The sequence below is a fragment of the Dipteris shenzhenensis genome, chromosome 3, assembly GCF_047967505.1.
Source record: "Dipteris shenzhenensis isolate YYH24624 ecotype China chromosome 3, Dip_SZ_1.0, whole genome shotgun sequence".
Taxonomy (NCBI): domain Eukaryota; kingdom Viridiplantae; phylum Streptophyta; class Polypodiopsida; order Gleicheniales; family Dipteridaceae; genus Dipteris; species Dipteris shenzhenensis.
In genome coordinates, this window is record NC_141598.1 from 56953767 (window position 1) to 56962293 (window position 8527).

Here is an 8527-nt window from a genome sequence, read left to right on the forward strand (position 1 = left end):
TTCAGCATATCTTGGATTTTTAAAGAAAAAAGAGCCCAAAAACGTGAAAGCTATAGAAGCTAGAAGTAAACACATCTATTTTTCTCTCTCTTTACCTCTTCTTTAGCCTTGCAAGCTCAAAAACTAATATGGGATGTGGAAGCAACCGTGTTAAGAAATTAGGGTGAAGGGGGAGGAAGGAGATGTGCAAATGGTGGAAGAAGTAGCTTGAATATGATAAGCAAAATGGTAGGACCTAGGTTTTTCTTACTAAAGCATTGACAAACGTCACAAAAAGCATTTAAAAACATGAAAAGTAGTTTTGAGGTAGATTTTTAATGCTTATTTTGATGCTATATATGATTTTTTAAATGTTTATTTTGACATTGTTATTGATTATTGTTTGATGCTTCTACCAACTCTTTTGTCAACACCATTGAAAGAATCTAAATTTTGTGGGACAAAAGGGCATGTCTACCCTTAACATTTTACTAGTTTTGGTTTTATTTTAATTGGTAGAGACTTAGATTTTAATGCATGTCATATTTTTTGATCCTATGTGGCCCTTAATATGAGAGAACAATCAAGAATTTTTCAGGCCATAGGAATATGGATACACTTTTCATTTTCATGGAAAACTGTTCCATTTTCTATGTGCCTATGAAATCTAATGCTCATCATGCAGGTGTCAAATATACTAGGATGTACATAAGGCTATGGTGAAGCATATAACATTATGGAGTTGGAAACATGGATTGATGCTCCAACATTAGCATGGGGAAAAGATAATGCCAAACCTATCCAACCCTAAGAAAGAAGAGCATAATATCCATGATATCCGAAACAAATATACAAAAATGCACATACCTACTAAGTAATCCAAGCAATAGAGACTATGATGTAGCAAAAGGAAATAGAACCCCCCCCAGGTTAAGACTTTAAGAACAAATGGAAGTCATTACCTTCAAAAACGTGCTCTCCATGCTTCTTGTAGATTTCTATCTAATTGCCTACTATCCACCCTCGCCTCCTCTTAGTTATCTTCTTCCCACCTACCTTAGGTCCAATATTTTACTCCATTGAATCTTGAAATTGGCCACCTTTTTCCCTCAATTATATAGTGCTTTCACATCTTTAGCTTCCTTCTCGATCGATTCATAATCCCACAAAGCTAATTGTTCATCATATGCACATCATGTAAGCATCCAAATAATGAAAATAAGAAGTTGTGTGGAATTATCCATCATTATCACCTAGCTAGCTAGCCATTACCTTTTTGGTCGTTTTGTTAAATTGTAGAGATCTCTAATTGAAACTCTCATGTTCTTGAATAATTCCAAGCACACTCGACTGTGTGAAAATATATGGCATCGATGCATCATACAACAAATATGGATGAACCCTTGGCCGTGATTGTTCATTTTGAGATTTGACAATAAACATCTAATGTTTCCCTTTAAACTTCAAGAGTGTCTGTGTAAAGGCCAACATGTAGCACTTGATACTTTTTTATAATTGATCGTGATTCTTTCGATCATTTCCTATAAAGCATGGATTTAAAGTCTAGGAGACCCTTTTCCAATAGGATAGTGAAAGGAGTAATGAATGGATCACAGCCGTAATATTACTTTCTCTAAACATGTGGAGCATGTTCAAACTGTTACAATCATGGATATCGTGGCAAAAGTTTGTATAGGTGGTGAGACTAGAAGTCTCATCAACAATGAGTAGGCAAGGCACTGATTTGATGAGTGGAGGAAGGGCAGGGATTTAGATTAAAGAAGATTGATTTGAGGGAGTTTAATGATTCTTTGCAAGTGCTTTTCTTGCAAGCTATTAAGACAGATGGGAAATTTTATCCTACTGAGAGTTTGATAAGCATCTTCTGTTGCTTTAGGAGGGTAATTTGTAAAGAGCAAGAAGTTTAGTTGCATTATCTAGCATTTCTAGGTGCCTTTTAATATATGTGTAAATCCTATTTTTTGTGGGAGCCAAAAAGCATTGGTTGCAGTTATGACACGATGTGTCAAGCAAGGGTGTTCAAGAAGTTTTTCAAAGTGTTCTATCATTGATGTGGAACAAGAGTGGATGATTCTGGCTAATGTTGATTTTGGTGTCGGTTCTCCCTGTTGCTTACAAATGCGTTTTGCATTCTATTGTCTCTCGCATTTCTATATTAGAAGGGGTTCTAAGTTGTGCATAAGTTGAAGAGGATTGATTTTATGACTGGAAACAATTCAATTGGTGCGGATCTTTGTGTTTTTTGTTGGTTTTGTCTGGTATCTTGGTCAAGACTTGTTGATGTATTTTGCATGTTGCTGGTATAACGAAAGATTGTCCAAAAATTATAAGATGGATATGAAACATTACAAGGGACAAGGACCATTTGAAGTTTGTATTTTTGTTTTGAAGATGAATATGAAGACCATGATGTAAATTTGAATATGAGATGTATACTTGTTCATATCCATGTTATGCCTACTCATTTTGAAGACCATGATGTAAATTTGAAGTTTGTATTTTTGTTGCCTAGATGGTTTTGTGTGTCACTTGTCTTTAAATTTCATGAGATTCTATGTGTTTGTTTGTGGGAAGACATTAGGTTTGATTGTGTAATATTTAACCTGTAACAGGTAAGAGAGAGAGAGAGACTAACATGTAGGAGACCTTCAAGACTCCAAAAAACAATGGCACATGATTCGATCTATGTGGCTCAATTGTGGTGGTTGAGAAGGGGGAAGTTCTTGGTAGACCCATTGAGGGTGATTGGATTTAAGTGTTTTTGTTCCATCTGGTGTTGTTGATTTTGGTGCTTTGGATCTTTGAGGTTTGATTGTGCACGGTGATGCTGGTTTGTTTGGGAAGATTATGATTCCGAGAATAGCACAGGTGTTGTGAAAGATGTTGATTTGAAGTTTATATAGCTTTTGCAGTGGTTGGTCTTTGGGAGGGTTCTTTTAGTCGGGAGTCTATTGGAGATGCTGATGTTCGATTGGTGAATGTGTCTGTTGCAACACCGGATGAAGGACTTGCAAGGGTGTTGGAGCTTTTTAATCATTGCGAGAGTTCGTCTTTGAAGTTTATAAAGGAATCATGGTTGAAGGGTGTGAGGGCCTTGTCTATGGAGAATTGTAGATATGCTGGAATTTTTCTAAAGTTGTATATACATTGGTAAGTTCTGTAGATATGCTAGAATTTTTCTAAAGCTGTATACATTGGTAAGTTCTATTTAGTTGGATATATTATTAGAGAAGCGATGAAGATTATGTTTTGAAGGTGGAACTTATGTTGAGTAGATGTGGCACCTTTTTGAAGTTGTATAGACTTTTAGAGAATAAAAGGGTTTTTGTTTGGTAGTGAAGAATGATTTCCTTTTGATTTTATGTGGGGATCTTTAAATTTTATACTTACGGTGATTCATTGATTTCAATTTTTGTTAGTTGAATTGGTTGGTTAGTTTAGTAAGGTCTAGTAAGTATGGTGTGGAATGTGTAAGGTGGAGCCATAGATAAAATCCTGTGTAAGGTGGACCTTTATGGAAGCGAAATGATTTGCAGCCTTGAAAGTAACACTAGACATGGGGAAGGAGGGGTGGTAATAGTAGCACAGAGAGAGAGAGAGAGAGAGAGAGAGAGAGAGAGAGAAAGAAGCAGCTATAGTGGAGGATAGTAATAGTAGAAGAGGTGAGATCGATTTCATTTTAGAGAGCGGGAGAGGAAACTGAGGAAGAGGGGCAACGAAGAAAGGAGTTTTGGGGTCTCTTAGAAAGCGTTCCACTCGGCGCTCAAGCATCATAAGTGAGCACTTTTGGGCGGTGGGGTGAGGTGAAATCATTCAGCTTTTGCAAATCAACCGACAACCAACGTCACCATTTGACACAAAAATTTGCAACCGGCCAAACAGAAGTGGAAATGCTCTAGGCTTGGGCACCGAAATGCCCAATTGGACAGGGAAAATTCACCGCTGCTTTCTGGCCCTGCTCCAAGTGGACATCGAGTGGAAATGTCTCGAGTGCTCGTGATTTCTAGCAATCCCGCTCACTTTACTGTGAGTGTGAGCGGGATTCAAGACCACCGTTTGAAACTCCGATATGAAATATGAAACCCACAAATTTTACTCGAGGATCATCTCATCTCTCTCCAACTCCTTGCGGCTGACGGTGGGCGATGTAATTTGTGCAGGTCCAGTCCTCAAGTCCAAGGATCATGTGGAAAGGCTGGATGGAATGGATAACAACATGGATCGTACGGCCTACGCTTCTCTCCTACGGCATTGTGGAACTGTGAAGAGCCTGTCCGAAGGCAAGCGCATCCATCGGCACATTCTCCATAATGGGCTTGAGCGAGATATATATCTAGCAAACATGCTTCTGCAAATGTATGGTAAATGTGGAGCGCTCGACGAAGCACGAACATTGTTTGCCAAAATGCACCAGCGAGATCAGTTCTCTTGGAATTTCATGATCACAGCAATCGCCCGTCATGGCCAGGGCAAAGAAGCCTTCCAACTCCTTGATCAAATGCAGCGGGAAGGGATTGCGCCAGATAAATTCATCTGTGTCAGCATTCTCTCTGCTTGCGCCAGCGTAGCAGCACTAGCTGAAGGCAAGCGCATGCATGGTTTTGTTGTGGGCTGTGAATTCGGATCAGACGTTGTGGTCGGGAACGCCCTGATAAATATGTATGGCAAGTGTGACAGCCTGGAGGATGCGCACTGGATCTTTGAAACTATGTTTGACAAGGATGTCACCTCCTGGAATTCTATAATTGCAGCATGTGCTCAGCATGGACAGGCCGAAGAAACCGTCAAACTCTTTAACAAAATGCTCAGGGAAGGAATAATTCCAGACAAAGTTACCTTTATCAGTATGCTTTCTGCTTGTGCTAGCCAGACATTTCAAACGGAAGGAAAACAGTTGCATGCTCGAGTTGTGGGCAGTGGGTTTGCGTTTGATGTGATCGTCTGGAACGCCCTGCTTTACATGTATGGCAAGTGGGGTAGCCTTGATGATGCAGACAACATTTTTAAGAGAATGCATGAAAGGGATATAGTCTCATGGACAGCAATGATTGCAGCATATGCGCAGCATGGTCAGGGTAAAAACGCTCTCAAACTTTTTGGTCAGATGCAATGTGAAGGAGTTGGGCCAAATAGGGTGACTTTCATCACTGTTCTTTCTGCATGTGCCGGCCAGGCAACCCTAGCTGAAACAAAGTGGCTGCATGCTCAAGTTGCAAGCTGCGGATTTCAGTCAGATATGATAGTAGGAAATGCACTGGTGAACATCTATGGCAAGTGTGGTAGACTGGAGGATGCACTGGTAATTTTTACAGCAATGCACGAGCGGGACATATTCTCATGGAATGCTATGATTGCAGCCTATGCACAGCATTTGCAATATGATCGTGCCCTTCAACTGTTTGATCGAATGCAGAAGGAAGGAGTGATGCCAGACAATGTCACCTTTGTTAGTATCCTTTCTGCATGTGCTGGTCAAATTGCTTTAATTGAGGGGAAGCAGATGCATGCCCGCATTGTAGGGGGTAACTTTGACTCAGATGTTGTTGTGGGAACTGCCCTAGTTCACATGTATGGTAAATGTGGTAGTGCAGAGGATGCAAGGCGAATATTTGACGAAATGCCTACACGTAACACATTTTCATGGACTACCATGATTGCAGTGTATGCACAGCATGGACGTGGCAAAGCTGCCCTTCAGCTTTACTCCCAACTGCAGGAGGAGAAAATAGTGCCAGATAAGTTTACATTTGTTAGCATCTTTTCTGCATATGCTGTTAGGGCAGCCCTGACGGAAGGGAAGAAGTTGCATGCCCAGCTTTTGGGTATGGGATTAGAGGGAGAGATTGTGCTTGGGAATGCCTTGATCAACCTGTACGCCAAATGTGGCAAATTGGAAGATGCACGATGGATGTTTGACAATATGCGTGAGTGGGATACTGTCTCTTGGAGTGCCATGATTGCAGCCTATGCACAGTATGGTAAGGGCAAAGATGCCCTTAAGCTCTTTCGAAAAATGATAGTAGCAGGAATATTACCAGACAAGGTCACTTTTGTCAGTGTTCTTTCTGCATGTAGCCATGCTGGTTTAGTGGAAGAAGGGTGCCGCTACTTCTCCTCGATGCAAAAGGATTATGGCATTGCACCTGCTCTGGACCACTATAATTGTATGATTGACCTACTTGGGAGGGCAGGGCGGCTAATTGAAGCAGAAAGTTTGCTTAGAAAAATGCCATGCGAGCCTACTGCTGTCTCCTGGATAACCTTGCTTAGTGCATGCAGAAATCAGGTTGATGTTGAAAGGGGACATCGGGCTGCGGAGCGTGTTTTTAAACTTGATCCAAACGATGCAGCACCCTATGTAATGCTTTCAAACATCTATGCTGCAGCTGGAAGGGCAAGTGATGCAGCAAAGCTCATGGAGATGATCCGATGTAAGGGCCTAAAAAAGCAGCAAGGTTGCAGCTCCATTGAAGTGAAGGGTATAGTGCATGAATTCTCAGTGGATGATCAAGTGCACCCAGAAAAGCAGGAGATATATGACGAATGGGAGAGGTTACGTATACAGATGAAGGGGGCAGGGTACCTGCCTAACATGACTTCAGTGCTGTGCAAATTTGAAGAGAACGAATTCGGAAGGAGTATTCATAGTGAGAAGCTGGCCATTGCATTTGGGCTTATCAGCACGCCTCCTGAAGTGCCTCTGCTTGTAACCACAAATGTTCGACTGTGCTTTGACTGTCATTCATCCACCAAATTGATCTCAAAGATAAAGCATCGAGAAATTTTTGTGAGGGATCCTAACCGGTTCCATCATGTGAAAGATGGGGTGTGTTCATGTGCAGATTATTGGTAGTATTTGCTGGGTTCGGTGATGTCTGAGCACAGATGATGCTGACACTTGGCTAACCCCCCCAATGGTCCCAGGGTCACCCAGCACACTAATAGTCAAATGTAAACACAATTATTCCCAAACAACACATGGAACTGGAGAGGTATACTCAAGAAGACATCTGAAAGATCATGTACGGGTGATGCTTCAGATAGGACAGATCTCAATATAGTAGGTGCCCTCTGTGTACCTGATACCGATACCTGCAGCCAAGTGCTGCTCCTTGATCAGCAGGCCCCAAGGCTGCTCCTACTGCTGGTGTCTCTCTCCCTCTCTGCCGTGTGCTCTAAGGCTGAGCTTCAGATTACAATTGCTCAATGGCCTCTATATATAGGGAGCAAGTGCTGGTGTGCCTTCGTCATGCAAATTGGCCAACTGGCCTGCAGTTAGGTCGGCCGAGGCTTTTTTTTTCATAGAAACGGGGCTAGGTGTCTAAGAGCTTAACCACACAGCAGAAGACTTCCCAGGTGAAAGTCCAAACCGAAGCACCATTCCCATTTACTTATAGATGATGTGTGCACACGAATAGCACCCCAACACACTCAGATCAAGAGAGAAATCCTGGACACACACGCGTGCAGCTAAGCCTGCTTTACTTGCACTCCAGAAGGTGCTGCAGGGCTCTCCAAAACTAATCCATTTCTCAGTGTGCAATATCCGATACCGCCTGCAACCTTGAACTGATAAACCTATGCAGTGAGATCCCTGTACGTGCTCCACATAGATCCCCACCACTAGGAGTGCATTTAGGAACTCTGGATCTACTAGTAACTTTCTCTGGAATCAAGCTCCAAGTGAGCTCCACTTAGAATCAAACTTCTTATTCCACCAAGGTCTCGACTCTTCAGCAAACGCTCCTATTTTGGTGAATCCCAATCTTCGACATACTATCTTCAACACATACCTGTCAAGCATCATGCAACGTGGACCACCTTGGAAAGTCCTTTAAATCATTTGTCTTTGTCAGTTGCACCATCTCTATGGAGGCGATGGAACCTACTTCCTGAAACAACATGCAACACCCTCCAAATGCCTCTGCAATGAGAACCTCCCCTCCACCTGCTCAAAAGGTTTTATCCCCACTTGCACGACCAGCTTGTCCAATGCATGATACCAGCAGAGAGAGATTACATACCTTGGTTTTTGTTAATGTTGCTTGCCTTTACATTGTTGATCCTTTTGCAACTCTAAATTGATGCTCTAGTTGGTGTTGCCAACCTCCTCATACTCCAACCTTGAGGGGCCATCCTTGTCCCTACCGGTGTTGATGACTGCATCCTCCGCTTCATGGTCTCTCTAACATCTGTTGGATATGCAGCCCTAACCATTTTGCTTGTGGAATCCACCTGACCCTTAGGCTTGAGCTCCACTTTTTCAATAATCTCCCATATTCCCCTTGCCAAGAGATGACTGTGCTTCACCAAAATATTAGCACACGAGGCAAAAGGAGTATCTATTTGCACAGGTTGCCTTGAGTGTAAGCAACATCAGGATGCCTTTCCACAAAGCTAGGAACGGAGCACGGCATCTTTGGAGCTATTTCACTCTCACTTGCCTCAAAACAGGGTATAATAACACCTATACAAAAATACCCCTAGGTAGGTCTAATGTCCCTATTGGGGTTCATAGTTAGGTGCT

At 42.1% G+C, this 8527-nt stretch overlaps 1 pseudogene across 1 annotated transcript; it reads left to right on the forward strand.

Annotated features, from left to right (window-relative positions):
• The first annotated feature begins 3709 nt into the window (after nucleotides 1–3709).
• LOC147904047 (pentatricopeptide repeat-containing protein At2g03880, mitochondrial pseudogene) lies at nucleotides 3710–7066 on the forward strand (annotated as a pseudogene). The gene is made up of 2 exons (XR_015540780.1): nucleotides 3710–4026; nucleotides 4161–7066. The product of XR_015540780.1 is annotated as a pentatricopeptide repeat-containing protein At2g03880, mitochondrial pseudogene (transcript).
• Nucleotides 7067–8527: the final 1461 nt, after the last annotated feature.